The 23,174-nt window shown below is 39.2% G+C and overlaps 1 long non-coding RNA gene across 2 annotated transcripts in view; it reads right to left on the bottom strand.

The window, feature by feature from the left end:
* LOC108390737 (uncharacterized) overlaps positions 1-5,245 on the bottom strand; it is a 118,545-nt gene extending 113,300 nt beyond the window's left edge. For both annotated transcript variants that reach the window (XR_012124058.1, XR_012124059.1), the window contains exons 1-2: positions 4,636-5,245; positions 1,721-1,798 (exon numbers count right to left, since the gene is read on the bottom strand). This is a non-coding gene — a long non-coding RNA (uncharacterized lncRNA). The remainder of the gene's footprint in view (positions 1-1,720; positions 1,799-4,635) is intronic.
* Positions 5,246-23,174: the final 17,929 nt, after the last annotated feature.

The following is a 23,174-nucleotide window of genomic DNA, read 5'->3' as shown; positions in this document are numbered from 1 at the left end:
GAAGCATAGTGTAAGTTATATAGCTCATAATAGTGTAATAACTTTGTATGGGGACACTTATGGTAAGCATTTAATAATATATATAATTGCTGAATCACTAAGTTGGTCATCTTTAACAAATATTGTACATAAACTATATTTCAATAAAATAGAATGTACAAATACCACTAACTTTTTAATCATCTGAGAAGGACATTAAGAATATAATTCCCTTTACAGTAGCATCAAAAAGAATGCTCAGAAATAACCAAGAGGCAAAAAGACTTGTATTCTTAAAACTACAAAACCTTGCTGAAAGAAATTAAAGATGACAAATAAAAAGGAATTTTATGTTCCACAGCTTAGAAGAATATTGTTCAGGTGTCAATACTACCCAAAGTGTCCTACAGATTCAGCACAATCCTTACCAAAATTCCAATGTTGTTTTTACCAGAAATAGAAAAATCCATTCTAAAACTCCCACGGATCTCAAGGGACCTTGAGTAGCCACAACAATGTTGAAGGAGTACAATTGCAGAACAAAGCTAAGCTAATCAAAGCAGTATGCTACTGTCATAAAGGCATATAGACCAACAGGACAGAACAGAGAACTCAGGAATAAATCCTTAATATATATGATCAAATGATACATGGTCAAAACTTACCAGCTTCATTTCATGGGGAAAACACAGTCTTAACAAATCCTGGGAAACTAAATACCCACATGCCAAAAGAAAAAAATTAAGTTGGGTACTTACCTTATATCATATGCAAAAATTAACTCAAAATTGAACAAAGACCTAGTGTGTGAGCTAAAATTATAAAACTCTTAGGAGAAAACAGTAGGGAAAAGCTTCATGACACCAAGTTTATCAATTATTTCTTAGATATAACACCAAAAGCAGTTAGCAGAAGAAAATATCAACTGAATGTCAAAATTAAATGCTTTTATGTAAAGAAAAAACCCAAGAAATTATCAAAGTGTAAAGGTAACACAGGGAATGGAGGAAAATATTTCCAAGTCTCTTATCAGATAGCAGATTTACCCAGGATATGTAAAGAACAACAAATCAACAAAAACAACCTCCTTAGAAATGGACAAATTTAAATGAACATTTCTCTAAAGACATACAAATGGACAGTAAAAATATGAAGAGATTCTGAACATCACTCATCATCTGGGAAATGCATAACAAAACCGCATTGAGATATCAACTCATATCTACTAAGATGACAACAATCACAAAAATATGAAAATATTGGCAAGTACATGGAGAAACTGAGACCATTGCACACTGTTGATGGGAATGCAAAGTGGTATAGATACAGAGGAAAATAAAGCAGTGCCTCAAATAACTAGTAGAATTTCCATGACCTAGCAATTCAACTTCTGAGAATATACCCAAAAGAACGATAGTAAAGGCTTGAACAGATGTTTGCAGATCCACATTCATAACAGCTTTATTCACAACAGCTAAAAGGTGGAAGCAAACCAAATGCCCAGCGGTTAACCCAAATGTGGTATGTACATAAAACAGGGTGTCATTCAGCCTTAAAAATAAAGGAAATTTTGACACACACCACAACCTTGTGGCGTGGATGGTAGAGATGGCTATACACTGTGCATGTACTTCATGCCACAAAACTGTAGACTTTAAAATGACTGTAATGTGAAATTATATTATGCATATTTTACAATAAAAAAAGACTTTGAATAAAGATATTGTTCATATTTACTTACATTTTTATGCTTTCCCGGTGCTCTTTTGTTTTGTAGATCCTGAAGATCCTAGTATCCCTCTGGTATTTTTCTTTTTCCCTGCAGAAATTAACATTTCTGATAGTTAAGACCTGCTGGCAAGAAACTGTTTTTCTCTCAAATAGTCATTGTTTCATTTGGAGTTATAGTTTTGCTTGGTACAGAATTCTAGACTGGCACTTTTTTTTCAGTAAAAATGTCATTGCCTTGGTCTTCCCCTTATATAGCTTCTGACAAGGAGCTGCCGGCCTCATTTTTGCTCCTCTGTGCACAATACACATTATTCTAGCTGCTTTAAAGAACACATCTTCAGCACTTAATTTGTGCCTCAGAGATGTCCTCTGCATTTGGTACCGATTCAATTTTGGGGTCTGTCGATTTATTGTTATCCTCATATTTGTCAAATTTTCAGCTATTAATTATTCAAATATTTAATATCTCTGCTCTTTTTCAGAGAAACTAATTTCACATATTTTAGAAGGTGGTTGCAATTTCCAAGTGAGAAATTGTATCTTAATATAAGGTAGAAGTGATGAAAAATGATTCATCACAAGAGTCTGGATTTCAAGGGAGAATTTGGCCCTGGGGTTAAATATTTCGGGTTATCAGTTTATTCTGTATGCAGTACGTAAAATGACAGGAAAGGTGAAGATCACCTAGAATAAGCTTAGGTAAAAGCCAAGATGACCACTGGAAAGCCTTTGGAGCAATCCAAAATTTTGAGTTCAAGTAGAGAGAAAACAAAGAAAATAGAGGTTTTTGAAAAAAAAAGGTTAGTGTGGTATTTTGGAATACAAGTAGTGTAGTAATTTCAAAGAGGAGGCAGCGATCTGTGTTTAAAGCTGGTGAAGAGTAAAGTCGAGGACTATGACAGATCAGAGTATTTGACAAGATGAAGGTCGCTGACATTGGTGGAGTGGTTTCAAAAGAGGTGGGAACAAGGCCTTTTAGGATAGAATGAGGGAAAATAATAGGAAGTACAGATAATTTATTCAATAACTTTTGTTACTAAGGGAAACTAGAGTTTAACAATATTTAAGGGAAATACATACAAGTAATGTTTATACAAATATATTTTGTTCATTTGTGTATATTTACATGAATACTATAATACTATGTTCAACTGTGTCTTTTTGGTAGTTAGTATTTTGTTCTATTTATATTGATAGATTAATCAATTCTTTAAATGAAATAATATTATTCTACTGTGTGCCTGTCTATTTTACTTTTTATAATTATCCTTAATTTGTTGTTACAAATCCTGGAGTAATGAACATCTTTCTATGTATCATTTTGACAAGTTGGCTTAAGGTTTTACATACAGAATTAAGATAGCTGGATTATTTATATTTTAAATTTTACTACATATTGCCAGTCATTTCCTCTGAAGTATTCAAAATAATATTCACCACCATCAGTAATATGGGGAAGTATATTTTCCACTTATCCTTTTCTCTGTCACTACAGATTTGTATTTTTGTCAACAAACTATTTTCACAGATTTTTGCCAAAGTTCAGTTTGTAAATATGTACTTGAGCATTGTTCCATATCAATTTGCTATTTCCTGCCCCCCTTAAGGAATTTCTATTCAGATCCTTTACCCAATTTTTGAGATGTTCTTATGGTTTTCTGATTGATGTACAGCAATATATGTTCATACCCAAATTGTTTGCTGTAAACATTCTCAATAGTTACTCCTAGACTCTATTCAGCCAGACTTAACTATTTCTCCTGGTGCAATCGGCCTCAGGAGGGGGGGAGGCAGCAGCCTCCTTGAACAGGCTCCGCCCCTTGGACTAGAACAGGAAGGGCCACCTCAGGGAGCCCCAGCCCCAGAGAGCCCCAGGGGGACCCCCAGCCCCAGGGAGCCCCAGGGGGACCCAGCCCCAGGGAGCAGCAGGGACCCCAGCCCCAGGAACCCCCAGGCCCAGGGAGCCCCAGGGAGCGCCAGGGAGCCCCAGACCCTTGGACTAGAACAGGAAGGGCCGCCTCAGGAAGCCCCAGCCCCAGAGAGCCCCAGGCGGACCCAGCCCCAGGGAGCAGCAGGGACCCCCAGCCCCAGGGAGCCCCAAGCCCCAGGGAGCAGCAGGGAGTCCCAGACCGCGGAGTTGGGTGGGTCTGGCCCCCGGGGCCTTGCTCTGCCTCTGCTCTCGGGCCTGTTCCACGACCACGAGGCGCACAGGGAGGGAGGCCCTGCCCGGGAGCCGCAGCCTGACGGCCCTTCTGCTGGCCTGTCTCCCCCCACACCGCCCCACCACCCCCTCCAGGCATGTGCCTCCCGTGACGTGCCCGCAGCACCTGGGGTTTCTCCCCTGCAGGCGGTCTCACTCCTCAGTGCACCCGCACCTGCTTCCACGCTCAGCAATCCCGCAGGTTCTGCTCCTCTGGGAAATCCCTTCATTCTATGACCACCACGGCGTGCTTTCTGTTACTACGTGGTTATTTGCACAGTTTGGGGCAGGAGAGAGGCCTGAGGCGCGCGCCCAGTTGGTCCTGGCTCGGGCCATCTCGGAACGTCCTGGCAGGTGGAAATCGCCAGTTTTACCACCACTGACCTGCCTCAAAACGCCTCACAGCATCACGCGTGAGCCCCACTTGCCCTTTAAGAAACGGGGCGGTCAAAGCCCCACACCCGGCGCCCCAGGTCCCACCCCGCTGCTGGGTCAGTAAAGCGCAGGCCGCCCCGGACACAGACACAGTCACGGCTCTCGGGACATCACGCATTCAGGGGACGGAGCCACTACGTCAGGGGTAACGGGACTTGCTGACGACACTCGGGGCCTTAAACGTCACAGGAACCAGTCCCCCCAGCGAAGCGGGCTGACCTAACGCGCGCACCCCAAACCCGGTGCCCCTTCCTCTCCGGCTAACGGAGCCGGGGCGCCTCCCCTCCTACCTGCCCGCGGCCCAGGCCCGGCCGTCCCGGCACGTCCCGCGGTGCTGAACTGGGGGCGGGAGTCCGGGTGCTCTGGTCACACGGGGCTTCTAGGACCAGGGCTCCGGCGGCGGGGAGGCTCTGCAGCCCGCGGGCCTTAGGGGAGAGGGGGCGCGGCCGGGGGGAGGGCAGGGCCCGAGCAGCCCCCGGGTCCCAGCGGGAAGCGCAGGCGGCCGGCACGCGGGCTGAGAATCACACCCACCTGGGGAGAACGCGGCCGCGCCCCGGGCTGGGCGCCCAGGGCCCGGGAGGGGGGGGCGCAGGTGGGTGTCAGCAGACGGTGATGCTCCGCGGGGCCCCCCTCACCTGCCGCCCAAGCTGAGGGGCTATCCCAGGTGGGGGTGCTGGGTCAGGGTCCTAAAGCCCTGGGTGTAGACCAGCAAGAAGCAGGCCTTTCCGGAAGATTTACACTCTTCTGCAAGCTAGCGGTGCCTCCCATCCTCCACTGCCATTCAACACCACTGGGTCCTCTTCGGGAGAAAGTTACCAGACTCAGAGTTCACCTTGCCGCAAATGCTTCCAAGAATTTCCATCTACCTTCACTTGAAAACAAAGCAATGTTTAAAACGATTGTGTTCTCTTACATTTAGATTGTATAGTCTTACATTTAGAATGACAAAAAAACTCAAAACAGATTTTTCAGATAGAGCATTTTGTCTGTAAGCCATTCCTTTGTAATTACAGACGTTGCAAACGTGCTATTGTAATTGAAGGTTTCATTATCACTGAAGTGATTCAACCTGTAGTGTTTCTCTTTCTCACCGTCACTCACCTGAAGAAAACATTCAGCGCACATACTTTATAAGGCAGCAAAAACTAGACACTGCAATCCACGGAACAGGTCCCTAAAGGGGACTGTTACTGCAAATAATGTCCACTTCCAAGAATGAAGTGGAATGTGTTAAATTTCACTTTTCTAAACATAAACCATCCCACCCTTTCCTTTTCAATGTCCTAACCGTCCTGTATGTGTAAATGTCCTTATGAGACTGTAGAAAAATAGATGTATACATTCCCTTTCTCTCCATTTTTAGCTGCAGTTAAAAATACTGGACTTTCTGTTCATCCCGTTAGCAACGAGTTCTCCCGGGGTCATTCGGTGGCTGGCTGGGCCGGAGCCTCGTAACCAACAGCACACACTTAAAAGCCCGGCAGCTGAAGGCGACGTGGTTTTCATACGGCCAGTCTGGTGACGAAGACAGACTCCTCTGGAGTTTCTGAGTGGAACGATGGACAGCCACGTGGTCCCTGAATCTCAAAAGAAACTATGAGAAAGGGGCCCGAGGAGGGCGCAGCCTCAGGGCAGTGGGACCAGAAATGCAGGCTTTGGTTCAGGGGCACGCGGCAACCTTCTGCGGAGACCCCGTGCAGCCTCCCCCGCGCCGTCCTGCACCCCTGCCGCAGATTCCTGCTGCTTCTGCACAAGCCGCCCCGAGCCTGGTACCCTGGCACCGCGAAGTGAAGTTTCCGACCTCGCCGGTCTGCTCCAAGGGGCTGGGCAGGGCCGCGCTCCCCGAGGCTCCGGGGAAGAAACCTGCCTCGCCTTCCTCGGCGCCTCCGGGCTGCCCGCAGGCCGGCTGCTCCCCCTTCTGCACTCACGCCCCCCGCCGCCTCCAGCCCCACGCGTCCCTCTGCCGCTAGGAGCCGCCTGCCTCCCTCTGCTTCCAAGGATGCAGAGGAACATTGCTTGCTCCACAGGATTCGGGATGACAATCACGCAGATATTCCTCCCATTCCGGGGGGCATCCCCACCAGAGGTTTTTCCTGAAGCCCACACACTCTTGCCTGCCGTCCCCGATGGCCTTGACGCTTTAGTCATCCTAAAGTCCCTTCCTCCATGAACCTGACTTGCCACCTCATGCCCATCTGATGGTTCTCTGTGTTGCTTAATATTCTCCACTAGAGCATACTTTATATAAAACACACCCATTTGGTGCACGTCAACACGTCTTGATGAACGTATCAACCCACATGACCACCACCCAAGTCCAGACGTGGAAGATTCCCATCCCTTCTGAGCTCCCTTCTGCCACAGTAGATGTATTAGCCTTTCCTAAGTTTCGTGAATAGAATCATATAGAACATATTCTTTTCGGTCTGGCTACTTTCACCCAGTTTAATATTTTTTTGAGATCTGTGTTGTTGCATTCATTGTAAGTAATTCATTTGTGTTGCTGAGCAGTGTTCATCCCTGATCCTATTGTGAAGAAATTAGAGCCCATTGATGCAAAGGCTCTACTGGACTTCATAACACTGACTGAAGAAAAAAAAACTTGGTATAACATTACAATATTATATCCACAGAATCTAGCAAAATCACAACTATGTTTATGACAAAAGCATTGTGCAATCCACTTAACTTTTTTATTAAAAATGCATAGGTCCCCACAGCTAGTAAGTTATAGAATTCTATATGCTAATATGACTGCTGTCAAACAACAGGTAATTTTAACCATTGCTTAGCATGAGTTTCCTTTGATGTTTTCATTTGGTACCTTTAAAATAAATAAAAATGGTTTATCCTGTGATATTTACACTGCCATTATAGTACACTCTAAATAAAATTTAGGGATTATAAAACATCTAACATTTATTCAAAAGATCAGCCATATAAACACATATTCAGAGATTTAATCATTTTTTCATACTGGAAATGACAATTTAATAGGTTGAGATGTGCCCAATATTATTTTTTGATAGTCAGCATATTTCACACCTTTCTAAACTCTGTGCTGTATGCAAAGGCATAAATCCTGAAAATGTCACTTTCACGTCTTTCCTGCCAGGATATATGGACAGACACTGCCAAGAATGTGGCTTTAGGAAGGTGGAAGGTGGTAGTGTCCAGTGGCAGCTGTGAGGAGATGCACGGGAGTCTGCAGCTTGCTGACTGGGGATCCTGCCTGTGGGCTCCGGATGCCCTGTTTAGAATCACCTGCTGTAGAACCATCACAGTTAAGACGACGGGGAGAGCTTCCTTCCAATCCCTAAGCTTCCATATTTTTTCATTTCTCAAACTTTCCAATGGTTTGACTGGCCTCTCATTTGCTGCATCAAAAATATTACTGATCATAAAAAGCCACAAAGTCATACCATCCTAATACCTAAGAGAAACACACATAAAAAAAAGATAACCTGCAAAAGCTTAGCTTGCCTGTAACTCCCCGGAAACCTTTGGGTCATAATGCGACCAAGACAGCTGAATCCCAAAGGGACAAGCCCCCAGGAGAGGAGGCAGGAAACCAACTGCTGTGCCTTTGGCGGAGCAGGAGAGGAAGAGGCGGTGGCCCCGGACGGTCAGCAGTCGGCTGACTTTCAAAGTCGACTGTGGTCAGCCTGTCCGTGTAGACTGTAAGTGGGAATCCTACACTAAGAGGATTTCACACTCACGGACAACTCTTCCCCACGGTCCTGCCTCATTTGCTGATGAACGACTAGGGACGGGGCAGAGGACCAGAGAGCGCCACCCCAGTGATGCAGGGGGGGTGACACAATCCGCTGCCACGGAGCAAAGGCACGGCACACTTCCCCAAACCCTTGTCTTCTGTGAGGCCAAAGAGCTTACCTGATCCGCTATGAAGGAAAAGCAAACTTTCTCAACACCAGGACGGCTGCTGGGGATCAGCCACTGGGGATGGTTACACAGCCCTCCTTCCTTCCTCCAGGAACCAGGCAGAGCTCCCCGACTGACACACACAGATTGCTGCAAGTTGATGACTAGACTGAATACTATGAATCTACTCTGAAAACGCAATTACTGAAGTTAAGAACTCAGTAAGCAAATATAATAGGAAATGAGATTTAGCTGAACAGAACATTGGCGAGCTGGGAAATAGATTAGAACAACTATCAGAAATGAAGCATAGAAAGACAAAATAATAAAACTACAGAAGAGAGTATGAGTCAGTGAGGCTGTTGTTAGACTTAATATGTATAATTGTGAAAAAATACATGCTATATAGGTAAATTCAAAGTAATATTGTCTGAATAAAAAATTATATATTCTGGTGTTTGATAGTATATGTAGAATTTATTAAGTCAAAAGAACATAAAATATCTAGGTTAACAACTAATAAAAGAGTAAAAGACTATACAACTAGTATACCAAGAGGAAAAAAAATGGAGTGATTAAAATAATCAAAAGAAGGAAAATGAGAAAATATTGGGGACAAATAGGAATAACATAATAGTATCATATAATTAAGGATAAATATACAAATAAATAGACAGTGAAGCATGTGGAAGAAAATTCTTGATAATCTAAATGGAAAATATACACACAACATACACTTGCTTATAAGAGAATTCTAAGCATGCAGAAAATTTTAAGTAAAAACATGGAAAAGATATACCATATAAACACCAATCAAAGAAAACCAATGTACCTATATTAATATAAGTACATTAAATGCAGTACCAGAAATAAAAATAGGTCACTTTGTGGTGACATAAGGTTTAGTTCACCGAAATATATATATTATAACCAGCAAAGAACTGACCAGTCTAGCCAGTCCAAATGATTCCCACTGTAGCAATATCTACATAAATAATGTGTCTTAAGTTAATTGGTGATGTGGTTTGATACACAGACAAATGTGATACTCTCATAAAGAAAATCTGCAGAAAATAGTTCAGGAATATATTAATGGTGACTTGCTCCTTTTTCCTCTTGAGTTTTGGAACAAAATAAAGATGTACGACATTCCTCCCAGTCGTCATCGTACCAGGTCTCCTAAATAGGTCCAAACATGGGCTGAGGGCCCAAGGAAGAAGGCGGGTAGGTGTTCTTATTGTGTGAGGAGGTAGAAGCTGGGTGAGGTTCCCACGGATTGATGGGAGATTGTCTGGTTTGAACCTCCCATCAGTGTATCTAAAAGAAAAGACAGGAGGGGGCGGATTGATACATAAATGTTGATACGAGCCTACTTTGTCACTGCTTAATAAAGGACCCCAGGACACTGGTGCAAAAGAATGGCTCTATTACCTGGATTTCACATGTACTCCTGGTCAACTTTCACACCGGGTCATTTCTAGTGAAGCATTCACTGGTATGTTTTTCTGATTGTTATACGTTGAATTAGCACCACAACATATACAAGAATACTTAGAAAAATGGTGAAATAATCTGGCATTAATTGTATTAGGCAGGTTACAAAAATGTAATACACCATTTCAGTGCACATTGTCTTTATAATTCTAATTTCAATTTTAAAAAATATATTTGAAGGCTACAAATGAACGGACTAATTCAGGGTGGTGGAATCAAAGCTAATTTTTGGTATTTTCCCTAATTTTTCCAAAATTTTCTACAATATGTATTATAGGTGGTATCAGAAAAAAGTTACTTAAGGAAAATAATTTTTATCTCAGAGTGGACTGTGCCAATTTCATTTAGTAAATGATTTAATAAAACCATTTTTTGACTGTGCTGCATATTTTTAACATACCAAAATTAATAATGTCAAGAAATCACACCCCAACTATTTTAATTACACAGCACACCACAAAATGAGAAATTCAACCAAAATAAACACTATAAATACATAGGGACACACAATTAGCCTTTAGTTGTATACAGACATTTGCAACTACATTAAGGTGCAGTAAAAGAATCCTCTAGTGACCTGATCTTCAAATAGAAGAATTCAGGCATTTCTTTATTTTAAATGGTACCCATGTTTAGTTTCACCCCACAAAAGAAAGCAGCTTGGGAACACAATGGGACACAACGAACTCTCAAAACAGAGGGTTTTCCCCCTTACAATACAAACCACGCACAACGATCCACCAAGAATTAATCTAACAAGTGTAGCAGGTTAAAATAGGGACAAAACTCACTGAGCCTTCAGTGCTGTATATTATGGTATATATATTAGGGGGCAACGTTTATTGAAATTTTCATCCCTTGATTTAATTTTCTTGAAGGGACTAATGAGCTCAAAATAGAAATAAGGATTCCATTGCAAATGGAGCATTTTCACCCTGTTCCACTCAACTCTAGTGTATTTATTTTGGGGAAATGAAGTGGATAACATGATTTTCCATATAACTAAATAGATTTTGCATTGTATAAGATGGAGCCTAAGGGATGAAGAAAATTAGTCCTTTTTGTTGAACATGTTAATCCATGTAACTCTTCAGCTATGTCATCCAAACTTCCTAAATCTGTGATGTTTATGGGTGAGAATTTATATTTTAAATATTTTGAAATAGCTTGACCATTAGCTCTTTAGTTCATCATTAGTTGTATAGAGTAAAATGCAGTAAGATGTTTGGTAAGAATATTTAATTTAATAAAATAATCATAATAATAATGTAAGGAACCAGGACTGCAATTACTCAGTTTCTAACTATAATTCATAATTGCTATTAAAACTTTTAAAATGCATATCTACTTCCCAAAGAGGATAAAGGTAAATCTGATCTTTAAAATGTGGAGTAGCTCTTATCATTTCATGTATAATCATAATAGCCTAAATTGCACACATTTTCAATATCACATAATTCATATAATTGCTTGCCTTGGTTAGCCTGAAGAGCGTAATTTCTCTGATTTTTCCTGAGCATGATTCAAAGACAATAAATATCTGGGTTATCAGTAGTATTATTAAGTCAGTATTCAAATAGAGTTAGAGAAATTAGTGTTTTCTGGAGATTTTAAAGGATTTATTAGGGGAAAAAAGCCACTACACCTTTTTACCCCTTTCTTTATTGTAGGAATGAATAAACAGATCATTTGGGTATTAGATTTGCCTCTTTTAAAAAATCAAAGTTGTAAAGACAGTTTATAAAGGTTGAGAAAAATGAAATAAGACTTGTGTTGCAAGCATGAATTTTCATTAATGTTTTTGAATGCTGAAACGTGTAAACAGAGATGGGAATGAAGAGAAAAAATATTTTCTTGTAAATATTTTCCTTTTAGTCATTCTTTAAATTACCTAATTTTCCTTCCATTCACCTGGCTTAAGATTTTATTAAAAGCAATAAAGAGGAAAACATTTAAAATAAGTCAGTACAGGATTTTCGAGCCATTTAAATAAAATTTGAAACTTCAGTGTCGGAGCTCATCTGTGTCTATTCATAACGATTCTGCAATTGTACTGAATTTTACCTTTGTCAACATATGATAGAAGCCAGCAGCTAAAGACTACTACGAATATAGCCGTGGTTGAAAAGATGTAGTTATGCTTAATTTGCAGCAAGTGATTATATACACAAGAATAGTCATGGGCATTTTATAGGAGAGTTAGCAAGGAAACTTTTAGAATTTGGTAGGTGAAGCTAGTCAGAAGTTCGCCTTGGCCGGACCTGGATGGATGTATGAAACAGGCCAAGTGCTGGGAGGGCCAGTAACCTCCTCATTGGAGCACCTGTGTCCACGTGGAGGCCCAGGGACGTTTTTCTGTATTGCTCTTTTATTGCTCAAACCCATGGGTCTGATCGAGCTGATATTAAAGGAGTTTAATGGCAGATTGTGTGTGATGTTCATCATGTCCTTACTTGGTAAATTCACGTGTGAGTAATAAATGAGGCTGTTTTACGAGATGCTGCCTCTCTGCAGTTCTCACCACCAACCACAACCAGCATCCCGTACACACACACACACACACACACACACAGGCTATCACTCCAGGCCATACTTTTATTGTATTAGTTCCCTCTTCTGGTGGATTTTCAGCCTAAACCTGAGGATGGACCATCAGCTCCTGGGGCTGTATTCACTCCAAACTGGTGGCACTGTTCATTCTGTGGATAGTGATCAGGTACTGTGCCCATAATGGTACTATTCTGACCTCTTTAAGCAGAGTTCCTTCTACTTTTTAGAAAAAATGGTCTTTTTTAGTCATCTGGTGTGACAGTGACATCCCATAACCTGGTGATCATCAATGATAAAGGTCTGGGAGATACTATGATTTAAGGAGAAGGGTGTTTACTAATAATGTGGAACTTTGCACCAGCAGGAGGGAAGGAAATAGCTTAGTGGATAAAGAACAAAAGCTTGCAAATGAACGTACCCCAGCGAGTGGCTTCTGCATCTGGGTGGCTTATTCTGGTGGTTTTAGGCAGAAGCACTCTGCCACGTGTGACTGTCAGCTTATCCCAAGGATTCTGGGTAAGATCTCTTCCTGTGGACCATTTACTTCTGAAGATTCACGAGAGAACCTGTTTTGTAGTTTTCTTGTTTGCTTGCTTCCTTTGTTTCATTTTAATTTTTACTGTTAGAGAAAAGACAATGTTGTTTTAGCTGGGAAATAAGTACCCGAAGGTCAATCCATTGGAGTTTAACTACTGTGTTAATTACTCACAGCACCTGTTACCTCCAAAGATGTCAAGTACAATCTTCCTCTGATGATAGCAATTGCTCATAGAAGCTCTTCTGGTGGCTGGCAAGGAAGGTGCTCGCTGTTTGCTGCTGATAAGATTTAATAGATCTGTCAATTTATGACATTTCTTTGCATTATCAAAAATTGGGAATGGTATCTTCTGTTGAGGTATCATATGTAACTCATTTATAAGAACTTAATCTCTATCTTGGGAGTAAACATGTGTCAAGGATATTGAGAACACTGAAAAAAATTCGAGGTCATTTTATTTATCCTGCAAAAATTACTCTGCATTTCATCAGCGGATTGGCATATTTAAACCCAGAGAGAGAAGTCCTTTACGAACATTTCTTGCATCAGTTTTCATACCTAAATATGAATACATTTCTTTCACACTGAGAAGTTTACTATCATTGAAACATCTTTTGCTAAACTCACTGAATGAGAAAGTATGAGGGTGACTGGCCAGAAATGGGGCATGGGAGTGGGGATGGAGCAGAAAGACAGTGTGGGATGGGCAATGGGTACCTGCGGGGTAAAGGATGGAGCTGTGTGGGGTCTGCCCATCAGTCTGCCCCTAAGAAAGGAGAAAGGAAGGTGATGTGCATTCACTTGCCAATAGCATGTGCTCTGATCTGGCTCATATCCTAAACTATCAGACAGCAAAGGACAGTGAGCATTTCCAGCAAATTACCTCTTAAATGCAGAGCTGAGATACGAGGCAAGCAACACCATGAAGAATACTAGGGTCAGCTTTTGTGAAGCACAACTACACATGGAGGCAGGCGACCTGGAGGACAGCGGCACTCCATTTTATGGACCATTAGGAGCAATGGAAATGTGTGCCCCAGAGCAGTTAGGAGGAGCTGGGACAGTTCTTTGATTGTTTAAGAACTGAAGAAGCTCAGGGAAATCTCTTATTCATTCTTTGCTTTAGTATTCTCCTCCATGAAATGAAAATCCCAAAAGCTATCTCACAGAGCTACTGAAAGAGCTCAGAGTATGTGAATGTATTTAGAGCAGTGATCCATTCCTTCATTCATTCAGCAGATATTTATGGAGTGCACAAGGTTCAGGATATAGTGATGAATAAAACAAGGCAATTCCTGCAGTCTGTACTCTAGTGAGAGCAGACAGACAACAAAGAGTAAACAAGCAATACAACAAAAAAATAGTGATACATTAAAATAAGGTGATACAATAGAAAGGGAACCAGTTGCTATTTTAGAATGTCAGGAAAGGCCTGTACGACCAGATGACCTTTAGATGACACCTGAATGATAGGAAGGATCCAGCCAGGTGTACAGATTAGAGTGATGAGTCCACCAAGCAGGCAGAGTATCAGATGCAAAGGCTCTGAATTGGGCTTAAACATGGTGTGTTTGAGGAAAAGAGGAAGAGCAGAAGGATCATATTTCAGTGGATAAATCAAAGGGCATGGTGCCTGGGATATATTATGTGCTCAGTATATGATGTTCTGATTCACTCAATGGACACGTGAATGGGAAGGCAACTGAAAACACATGGTTGGGAAGAACAGGTTTATCGGTGTCTAGAACAATGGCCATGATCTGTGTAAGTAAACCAGTCAACATTAGATTGCCAACATGACTGACTGACGATGGAGGCCCATTCTCCTGTGGACCATCCTGCCAAGTCATACTACAGACACAGGAAGTACTTCAGTTCTGCCCAACTTCCTGTAATTTGCCACTAACTTTCTGCAGCCTCAAGTGTAATGGGAACCAGCCTCTCTTGACCAAAGCACGTTCTTTCCAAGGCTAGACACTGCTCCCCACCCGGCAAAACCTGGGGGCCCTCCCCACAGCTGGCCGAAGAGAAGGAGCAGGACATGATGCAGACAGAATGTCTTTCTGGGGGCAGTCTCCGTGATTATTACCAGGGGAATACTAAGACCCGAGAAACAGGAGCTTTTGAAAAAAAAAGCATATGTGAAATGATTGGCATTAAAGAAGCAGAAACAAAAGTTGGCATTATTAGTCTTGGTCCTTGTGTAACAACAAATCGCTATTGTAGTCACCCAGACGAGCACTGAGATACTGATTTTTGTTTTCTCTGATAAAAATACAGACCTGAACTTTGAGTTTACTTCTTAATGAGAAGCCTTTTATTCCTTTGTGATGACTCCTGCAGGCATTCCTTTTTTGGGGATGTTCATATAAGTTGGAGTTTAAAATGACCACAGTAATGACCGTATACCTCCCCTGGAATGCTGCTTTGTTTTTGACTAGGTCAAAATGGCATATTCAACCTCAAAAGCCAATTTTAAGATATTGCCTAATATGTATTTTAAATCAATAACATTGCTAAGGTAATTACTAGCAAAAGCATTCTAATTTGTGCTTCTTTTAGAGAATATAGAATACTTGAACATATAATCAACATTGCCAATTGACTTTTACTTATAGGCTATTTATGCTGATAAATATGAATTTTGCACACAAGAGGTAGAATTTAATCGAGGACAACAAATGCAGCATATTTTACTTTAACATGAGAGCATGCTCGGAGATTAGTTATGAAAAATAATGGATATAATTCCACAAGTTTGCTATCATGTATACTAATTTGTAATTATACAGGGTAGCAAGGGACACTTTGTTATGCATATCTCATAATTACAGATAATAAAATTTGCATTCTCTAAGCCAATTTATAACATGTATGTAGGTAATCTTGGACCCATTCAACATGGTAGAAAGCACTGTAATTTCTGTATAGCTAAAATACCACTAACAAAGAGACAAAACAATAATTTTATTATTTCTATAAAAAATGTATGAAATCAACACCATGTGGTTTGAGACTGAATAATTTGAGAATTATTCACAAAGCTTATTAACTGGGTTGCAACCCTTAGAGTCATGAGTGTTTTCATTAGTTACCAAACACACACTTGTAGTAGCCACAATTATCTTAGTAAAGGCAGTCATAGTCAAATCTTAAAGGAAGCCCCTTCCTTAATATCCATTCTTGAAAAATCCAAGCCAGGTTTTTTAAAGATTACTTTAGCCCCTATGTTCCAGATAAATGCAATAAGCCAAGATACATTTTGTTTTCTTTTGCATTTTGCTGTAATACAGTAACAGGCTTCCAACCATCACACTAATATTATTCACTTGAATTTTAAATAAGCAGAAAGACAATGATTTAGTTCAATAACCTTAACTCACCAGAACTTCAGCTTATGTCTTATCTGTGTGGGTCAGTGTGAATGTATAATTTTCAATATGTACTTTTGCATTACTTCGAGCTTATAAGATGTAAGACCAAGATTCCATCAAAAGTGTGTGGGTATATGTGGAGCTGATTGATTAGGAAACAGTGAAGTTACCAGGAGAATTTGTCACTATCTAATGCAAAAAGCCACTAATAACAGTTAAAAGGCTTTAACATTTTATACGCAAGCAATCACTGTTACAACAGGCATGACATATTTTATTATGGTAAAATATTTTGAGATGAAGTTGCAAGCAAAATTTTAAAAGTCTATATTGTGTAACCAAAGCTACAAGCGTGAACCTTTTGGAAAGAAATATTTGATTTATGAGTGCAGCACCATAAAATATTTTCCTAAGTATCTCCAGGTGATTACTTGTATATAATTTCACTAAATGATCTATCTACCAATCTTGTAAATATTCCTAGAAATGTCAGAAATATAGGGCAAGAACTCCTAGCAAGGATTTATTAAGGAAAATAATCAAATAAACTACGTATGTAAACATACATATAAAATGAGACATGTATAAGACTTGTTATATGTCTTGCAGGTAGGAAGTAAGAAACTCTGAGCTATCTCAATCTATCAAAAACCTCCTGATAATTTCACAGTGTTACCTACACCCATTGTGTGTGTGTATTTTACACAAAATTTATATTGGGATAAATGAAAATGGAAATACAACCTACCAAGACTTACAGTATATGGCAAAAACAGTTTGAAGAGAGAAGTTTATAGCTACAAGTGCATACATTAAGAAAAAAGGAAGATATGAAATAGCCTCATACCTCAAGAACTATCAGAAGGAACTAACCAAGTCCAAATTAAGCATAAGGCAGATATAATAAAGCTTAGAGCATATATGAATTAAATTTTAAAAAATAGAGAAAACAATAGAAAAGATTAACAGCACTAAAAGTTGGTTCCTTGAGATGATAAACAATTGAAAACAGCTAGACTAACCACAAAAAAAGAGAGAGAACTGAAATAAGTAAAATTACGAATAAAGGAGGGGACATTACAACAGAAAAACAACGGATAATAGGAGACCACGGTGAACCAATGAACTGGACACTCAGAAAATGGATAAATTTCTGAAAACATGTAGCTTGCCAACACTGAATCAAGAAGAAATGGAAAATCTGAAAAGATCAATAAAAAGTAAAGAGATAGGATCAGTAATCAATAACCTCTCAACAAATAAAATTCCAGGACCAGGTAATTTTACTAGTGAATTCCACTAAACATTTAAGAAAAATTAAAGGAAATCCTTCTCAAGCTCTTCCAAAAATTGAAGAGGGGAGAGTACCTCAAATTGATTCTACAAGGCCAGCTTTACTTGATACCAGAGCCACATGAGGACAGCACAAGAACAGAAAAATAAAGGCCAATATCCCTGCTGAATATAGATGCAAGAATTCTCAACAAAAATACTAGCAAGCAGAATTGGACAGAACCATAAATGGACCATACACATGATCAAGTGGAATTTGTTTCTGGCATGCAAGGATGGCTAAATATATGCAATATTTGTGATACATCACATTAATAGAATGAAAAATAAAAATCACATGATCATCTCAATAGATGTAGAAGAAAACTCTCAACAAATTGAAAATAGAAGGAACATACTCAAAATAATAAAGGCCATCTCTGACAAGCCCACAGCTGATGTCATACTCACAGACTGAAAGCTTTTCCTCTGACATCAGGAACAACACAAAGCTGCCAGATCTCACTTCTCCTATTCATGATAATACAGGAGATCCTAGCCAGAGCAATTGGATAAGAAAAAGAAATAAGAAACCCAGATTGGTAAGAAAGAAGCAAAACTGTCTCAGCTTGCAGGTGACATATCTTATATATTGATAACTCTAAAGACTCTACCAGAAAAAAAAAACCTGTCAGAAATAATAAACAAATACAGGAAAGTGGCAGGATAAAAATTTGCATACAAAAATCAATGGTGCTTCTTTAGAGTAAGAACAAGCTATCTGAAAGAGAAGAAAACAGTCCCATCCACAATAGCATGAATATAATAAAATATTTAAGAATAAATTTAGCCAAGGAGGTGACACTGAAAACTATAAGACTATATAATACCAACTTATGAACTATAAGAAATAGAGGAAGACACAAATAAATGGAAAATATATCTCATGGTCATGGACTGGAAGAATTAATATTGTTAAAATGCCCATACTACCCAAAGCCATCTACAGATTCAATGCAATCCCTATCAAAATTAACAGTATTTTTCACAGAAATAGGAAAAATACAATTTTAAATTTCATATGGAAACAGAAGATTCCAAATAGCCAAAGCAATCTTGAGAATGTAGAACAGAACTGCAAAGTATACCTCAAAGCTAGAGTAATCAAAAAAGTATGTTGCTGACATACAAACAGATACTACATATTAAATAGTGTGGGTATTACACCGTACAGCAAAAAAACAATCCCCATAGCTGTTGGGTTCAGACTACTTTCTCTACAAACCCCTCCCTTGAACTCAGGCAAGAAAAGAGTTTGTCTGGGGCCCTGTAAATGAGCTGACCCTCTCTGCACCCCCATTCGTAGCTTCCTGTGGCTATACCCTCCCCATAGGACAAGTTGTCTGTAGGCATAATTTGAAATTACCACACCAAATATCTCCCCTTGGATATGAGGTGAATACATATACAGACTCTTTTAAAGTTGTTTTCATCATTACATTGCTCAGTTAGTGAAAAGTAATGGCTACATAATCAAACTATTAACTTCAAAGATTTATTTTTTTGACATCATATTTCCCTTAAGAACAAGGATCATATTCAGTGTTTACACCACTTTTTTTTTTCACCTGATGCGTGTCTGTGTATGTATGCCTTTTCTCTGGTGGTTGAGTGTAAGCTCATTGAAAAGAGAAATGTGAGTGATTCGTCTGTGTATGATTCCAACCAGCCTAAATGTTCACTGAATGTTCTTCCCCTAAAAACTAGGAAACAGATTTTCAAAAGTCTAAGAACTAGAGCATAGTATATGTTATATGACACTTTCATTTATCTTCAGAGACAGTCTTTTATTAATGATGCTATATATTGGAAAGGCAAGCTGTGTCCTCTCCACACTTGATTGTAGTTTTAATTCATAATTAATATGAGTTTAATAAATAGTTATTAATTTCTTGTTTCAGAAACCCAGGATTTGCTACTGTGTTTTCATGTGGTGAGCTAGTTTGTATTCTTTAAGCCTCCAAATTAATTGCATTTTCAGATGTAGACAGTGACATGGAAATATATATGTAAGACTGTAATTGGTAGTAAAATAACACAGTTGTGTCTGTTTGCATGTAAATTACTGCTATTATGAGCTATGGTGCTTCCTGAAATTGTAAAATAACAGTTGGGTTATAATTTTAGTAGACAGTAACTATTGCAGCCCCTGAGTATTCATTACAGATATCAACTATTTATCTGAAGGATATGGCTTTTTATGTATGAATGTGGCATCTTGACAAGCCTATCTGACAGCACAAAAGTATTTATTAGAAAAGTAGGCACCTGGTTCACATGCTTTCCTTTGTGAAGACAAACCTATACCATTTCAGGGTGCTTCGAATTATTTTAAAAGAGGCAGAGATATTAAATGTATCTTTGTATGACCATAAACAGCATATTGAGAATTGTTGGTAAATCATCCAAACTTTACCCTCTCCCTGAAAATAATATTTTACTTTTTGTATACTAAGATTTTTTAAATGGTGAATTATATTTTATATCAGTATCAATTATGCATCTGGGTTCCAAATATAATTAGGATTATATAAAGCACTACTTGGCTTATACTCATACCAGCAAAGCATCACAAAGTCTTGGTAATTATATTTGTTTTTAACTTCTCATCTTGGTGACCTCTTAGGCATTAAAGCATTATTTTTCATTCTTATTTTAAAAATTAATGATTTCAATAATTGTGTCATTATTAAAAATTAGAAATATATTTCTGATTTTATTCAGCAGGTAGTTGCTATGTATTATTTCCTTTGGGAATTTCCATTTAGACTTTGCCTTAAATGATAGAAAAATATTATAATAAATAATGGTTTTAAATTTTATATTTTATTTGGTTTATATGTAATATGTGATGGAAATACAAATTCTGTCATGGTTACATTTTTAGAAAATGGGTCAAGTTAATCATTCTAAAGTTAAAGGATGGATAATTTAGAAGTATTAAATAAGTTAGAGAAACAGAAATTCACTAAAGCAGAATAAATGTTCTTCAGTAATATGATTTTATGAAGGATTATCCTTCTAGTCAAGTAAGAATGAAACATATTCTAAGGCAAATACTGAAGATACATGCATGTAAGTAGAAATCACTTAGAAAAACCTCGAGGTATCTCCTCTGCCCTTGTTTTCTCTCCAAGGACTGCCCACATGGGGCCTGTGGCCCCTGCTAAGTGTGCACAGGACCTCATGGCCATAAGGGAGTGAATAGCAGGGTTCTCGTGGTCCAGATGTGCCCATATGTGCCTTTCTTAAAGGAAGTTTTAAGTTGGATACTAGAAGACAGGGTTTGTTTATGGCAAATATTAGATTATGGGGTGTTGATTTGAGGCCTTGTGAGCCCTTTCGGAGCAGCTGTGACTGTGCACAGGTGGCTGACATAGCGGGAGGGGCTGCAGAGAAAGAGGGAACCAGCTCTCCCTGAAGGCCGGTGACCCAACAAGAGAGCTGAGGTCTCAGAGCGACTGTGACAGCCCCCAACCGGGATCCACTGGCCCCGCTCTCTTGGCCTTTTATGAGAAACCGTTGAATATTTCTCAAAGTATACTTTATTTTTTTCAAATTGAATTTGCTACAGTGGCTTCTTTTCCTTGAAACCAGTGATTCTTGGTCAAGACTTTTCTTTTCCTCAGCCATTTCGATGCTTCTCCACCCACAGAGAGCATGTATCTAATTTTTGTATATACCGTATAAATTCATTTTAATTTAGATAGTGTTGTAACCTATAAAGAGTTTAATATATTCCATAATAGTAGAAATACACCTATGCTAATAACTTGATTTTGCAGAATATGAAAATCAGGGAATGTTTATGGCGTTGAACCAGATCATACAGATGACCGGCAAAATAATGGGGTCTAAACCTGCAACGGTAGCGAGTACCGGGAAACCTGGGTTTTACCCCAAGTTTCGCAGCAAATTATTAGTCAATTTCAATTTATAAACAGAAAACTGGATTAGAAAATGCAAATTATGAATATTCTTCAATTTACCATTCTATGACTTCTAGGCAAATGCTCTGCATCTTTTTTTTCCCAGCTGACACTCATGTGGTCTTATTGGTGCTGAGCTAGTATATGTTTAGTGGCTGTTTTCCCACAAAAACATGTGTGAATACATAACTTTAGTGTAAATTTTATTAATATAAAGCATTTGTGGCACACATTTTAAAAAATTAACACAATGCATAATATTCTTTATTGTCATTTTCATATAGCCAACCGATTCTTCCTGAATGCTTTTTTGTGAATTTGGCTGGAACTTTGTATCAGCAGGCAACCGACTCTGGCTGCCATTCCTGAATGGCTGTCATTTCAGCATGAATGTTATTTGATATTTTCATGTAAATTAGTGAGTGCAAAAAAAAAAAAAAGAGAGACAATGAGGATCTATGTTTAAAATACACTTCTTCAACAATGAAATAAATAGCTTCTTTCCTGAATTAGGTAACAGTTTTAAAAAATGGGAAGAATATTTCCTCAAATTTGTATGCTATTCTCAATGTAATGGCTGCAGACACAACATCCTTTTTCACTCAAACTGCATTATTAATAATTTCTACATTACTTTCCATAGTTTAGACAGTTTCTGTTTTCTTGAAACCGTAACTCAAGGCCTGATTTGTAGTTTTCTGACTGCTGTGTTATAAATACTCCCATTATGGTTGATTTCAAGTTGTGTCACATTATTTAAGGTCCAGTTTAGAAGAGATGCATCGTAGAACGATACATAGTATTCCCACAATAGACATAAATCATCTCAAAAATATATAATAGTAAAATTATTATAAAATGAGTCTTGAGTATTCTGTTTTTGCTATAACTTAATTATAATTTCATTTAACTTAATTTTTAAAAAATGTCTGTACTTAGCATCCCATTCACAAAAATTCCTTAATATTTAACAATGGGCTCTCGTGAACCATTAGGAGCCAGTTTACCATACCTCTGGGACTTGTGTAGGATAAATAAAGATTATAAGGTCAGACAATGATGTTCTAAAAAACTTACACCTAAGCTAATATGGGTAGGATTGCTAATCAGAATATTTAACTGGTATGAGTTTGACGCTGGCCTGCATTCATGTAATACCTGTGTGAATAAACAGTTACCAGCTCTGGATGTAAGGGTTCCAAAGAGGGAGAGCTCTGCTGTGCAGTGAAGGAGGCCCAAAATGTGGTAACAGCTTGAACATAAGCAGAGACTTAGATAAGTATTCTGAGTTGATAAGAGTGGGAATTATGCACTTGGGGATCTGCCAGGGAGGTCTGAGAACTGGTTCAGACATGGCTTAGAAGGCAGTACAGTCAGTGAAGATTTTAATCAGCTCATCTACAATGCTTGGAGCTGAAGAAGCAAATGAGAATCAACAGTTCCTATGTCCTCAAAGAGCTTTTCACTTAAGCCCGTCCAGGGAACTGTCCACTTCAGCAGATCAGACCCAACAAATATTGGCTAAGGGCATAAATGACTGTGAACACTGTGCAAAGGTGGGAAGGGATGTCATAGGCAATTAAATTTTTCAGAGGGATCCTGGGCAATTTCACCTGATGAACAGGTATTTAAATTAGGTGACAGATAACTTGGTAAGAAAGAGGGTTCTGTGCCATTAAAACCAAAGTGCTAAAGAAGAAAATGTGCAAAGGGAGTAGGTTTCAGAGAAG

This window comes from Manis javanica, chromosome 12 (assembly GCF_040802235.1).
Source record: "Manis javanica isolate MJ-LG chromosome 12, MJ_LKY, whole genome shotgun sequence".
Classification (NCBI taxonomy): Eukaryota; Metazoa; Chordata; class Mammalia; order Pholidota; family Manidae; genus Manis; species Manis javanica.
This window is presented reverse-complemented; position numbering and strand designations above follow the sequence as displayed.